The following is a 3,380-nucleotide window of genomic DNA, read 5'->3' as shown; positions in this document are numbered from 1 at the left end:
GCTGTCACTTCTATGGCTAGGTACAGACATTCAAAAAGCCCGAGGCGGGATCAAAGCTACGTGGTTTTCTGTAAGCGATGTGGTTTAGATCAGTAGGGAACAAAACATGGGTTCGTCTTTTGGTGTGTGTTGTGGGGGGCAAATCTCAGACCAAGTTCTGCTATTTATAAACCAGTCTGTGTGTGCTGAACTCAGATTCACAAATTCACAGCAGTTTCAGGCTGGAAGGGACCTTGTGAGCTCGTCGGGTGCAGCCCCCATGCTCTGGGCAGGAAAGGGTCAAATAATTCCAGCACATGGTTCATTCAGTCTCCTTTCAAAGATCTCCAGGCACCACCCCAGCCAGGAGTCTATTCCAGAGTTTGCTCATGTGAACGGGGTGTAAAACTAGGGGACTATGGGCTCAACAATTCAACGGTCAGATGGGTGGGAAACTGGCTGCGGGGTTGGACCCAGACAGCACTAATTGATGGATTTGTGTCGACCTGGTAGAAGGCTGCCAGAGGGGCTCTCCAGTGTTTGGTACTTGGACCAGTGTTTCTCAACATCTTCAGCATTGATTTGGATGTTGGGGTGAAAAGCACACTGGCAAAGTTTGCCAATGACACTAAGCTGTGGGGAAGGGCGGCCATGCATCAGGGTAGGGTGATGATCCAGAAAGACCTAGACACATTAGTTAGATGGGCAGACCAGACCCAGATGCTGTTCAACACCGAGAAGTGTCAAGTGCTCCATCTGGGGAGGAAAAATGCAACAAATGTACAGGCTCAGTGGTGCTGTACTTGCTAGCACCACATCTGAAAGGAACTTGGGGGTCATAATTGACCATAAAATGAACATGAGCCACCAGTGTGATGCTACCATCAGCAGAGCAAGCACTACGCTGGCATGCACCAACTGATGCATCTCAAATAAAAATACGAAAGTTATTTTTCCACTCTACTTGGCATTGGTGAGACGGCAGCTGGAGTCCTGCATCCGGTTCTGGGCACCGCACTTCAAGAAGGATGTGGAGAGGGTTGACAGAGTCCAGAGAAGAGCCACTCATCGGGTAGCTGGGAAAGGGATGCAGGTAGGTAGGCCCAGTGGCCTAATGGATAAGGCACTAGTTTCCGGAGCTGGGGATTGTGGGTTCAAGTCCCACCTGGGTCAATCAGCTACTTTATTAGGGACTGGACCTGTTGATCTCATGTGGTCCCTTCAGGTGCCTGAAAAATAAGCCATATGGGCTGCAAAGGGCAGGATTTAGTGTCAGCTTATAAATATATCAGGGCCTAGACTATGAGCTCTTCACCAAAGTGCCCCAGGAGTGATGGTACCTCCCCACCCTGAGTTGTGCGCCAGCTGCAATCCCTCCCTTCCCTTCCTCCTCTGCTCACAACAACAGACTTGGCAGCTGTGTCCAGCACGGTGAGGACTGCTGTCTGTTTAGTCTATGGCAGAATATCCAAATCAGCCAAATCTTTTCAAACAAACCATTGCATTCCTACGGATGATGACAGTTGCTTGAAAGCTTCTTTCTTCGTGATCAAGAGGTGCGGCTTGGCCATATACAGTCCATCATGTTCTTGACATGCACTATTAGCACATGCTGTGAACCTCAAAGACAACATACTTCAAGGATTATTTTCTTAAATTATTTATCACAATCTCCTTTGCCTCCCACATACTTTAGCTACTACTTTGCTTTGAAGAGGAGCTGATAGTTTGCTTTGGACCCAAAATGGTTGTGTAGCAAAATCCAGGGAACATATCATCTTCTGGTATTAATCAGCATGTCCTCCTTGACTTCCACAGAAATCTGCTTCTTTCAACCAATTCAGGCTCTGGCCCAATTTTTTTCAGAAAACCAATGATCACTTGAAATACTCCCATGATTTTTTTCCAGTTCAAGGAACTTGGGGAAGGAGCGAGAGGTTGTTCCTTTTGGGTATGTGATTCCATTGTCACGTGTGCAACTCCACAAGAGTGTATTTGCTTTGCTCATATGCAATCGCCCTTCCTCTCTGTGACCATTTTGTCTATTTAAACTACAAATGCTTTGAACAGTGTCTATCAAGATGATGATGTCTTCAGGCAGGGTCTGTTATTCTGGGACAACCGTCTCTATTGGCCCTTAGGCACTGTCACAAATAAATAAGTGATGATAAGAAGGTTGCCAACAAATACCGTTGGTGATAATACAGCATTTATCCTAAATCATGCGGCACATGACAGATATCAGCCGTATGTTTTAATGCACTATATCAATGCCGTTACCGCAGTGATAAGCGCTTGACTAGAACAGAACAATTAGCAAGTGTAACAATCAACCTTTCAGAAAAATCCCACCATCAAGCAGGTGGAAGAGACAATTAAGTCACTGAGTTAATTTGCATATGCATGTTGGTTTGAATTTGTATCCTTCATTACTTAATTTTACACTAAAAGATTAACCGAGCTGCTTAACACACTGCGGGTAAATACAGGAATCAAGAGCAAATCTCATCATTTGCAAATGCAAATTCATTTAATATAGCATTATTAAGCCATCTAATAAGATGCTTGCTGGGCAGTTAATAAATCAGCTTTTTTCATGTCTAGTTATTGAATATCAGAGGACAACAGAATCATTAGGTCCATTTGCATGTGCAAGTCATTACAGATTTTAATAATTTCCCAGATCATGAGGTAAGATCCATCTTATTTGAATCTGAATCTTTGCTATCAGATATCACTGTGGCCCTAAATCTTCCGGCATGGAGAAGACTCTGCTATCCTTGTCGTGTTTAAATAACTTGTTTATGAAGATGGGTCCTGGCTACTTTTGCCTGACCCTCCTATTTGATTCACCTGCTGTGAGTGGCCTTACCGTGCCAATATAAAATCCGGGGTAATACAAGCCTTGCCCCAAGAAGGAGCTGTTCAATAGCTCTCTGTGAACCCTGCAATAGCTTTTGGACAGGTGAATGAATATAAGAGTCCAGTCTTCAATGGTATAAGTCAGCAGAGCTCCATTGGAGGTACACTGATTGTTTCCCGTGCAAATTTAGCCTGAAGAAAAAAAGAGCAGAGCTGAATGGAGGGTATTTGTTTCCCCCTGCCCCATGCTTCTTCTTGCAAGCGTCTTGCCTCTCTGTGTGGGGTCTGACCAATTTGCTGGCCACCCCAGGGCGTGGAAAGAAGTTTTTTCTGCCCCTATTGCTGCAGGTACTGGGGGTCCTTAGAAGCATTGGGTGTTGGCTGCAGCCAAGGCTGGGGATTTTGACTGGGGTACAGCAGTGCTCCTGTTGGGACTAAACCCCAGAGGTTTCTGGTGAGAGCAGTGGTTTTCCAACTTCCTTAAGTCACAGACTGTTTTCATATCACTTCTGCTGCTGCAGATCTCCTACCTCATCCTA

General features: G+C 45.3%; 1 non-coding gene across 1 annotated transcript; it reads left to right on the top strand.

The window, feature by feature from the left end:
- Positions 1-1,079: 1,079 nt before the first annotated feature.
- TRNAR-CCG lies at positions 1,080-1,152 on the top strand. Its single transcript has one exon. It is a non-coding gene; the product is annotated as a tRNA-Arg (tRNA).
- The last annotated feature ends 2,228 nt before the right edge of the window (positions 1,153-3,380 follow it).

This window comes from Alligator sinensis, unplaced genomic scaffold (genome assembly GCF_000455745.1).
Source record: "Alligator sinensis unplaced genomic scaffold, ASM45574v1 scaffold268_1, whole genome shotgun sequence".
Lineage (NCBI taxonomy): Eukaryota > Metazoa > Chordata > Crocodylia > Alligatoridae > Alligator > Alligator sinensis.
This window is presented reverse-complemented; position numbering and strand designations above follow the sequence as displayed.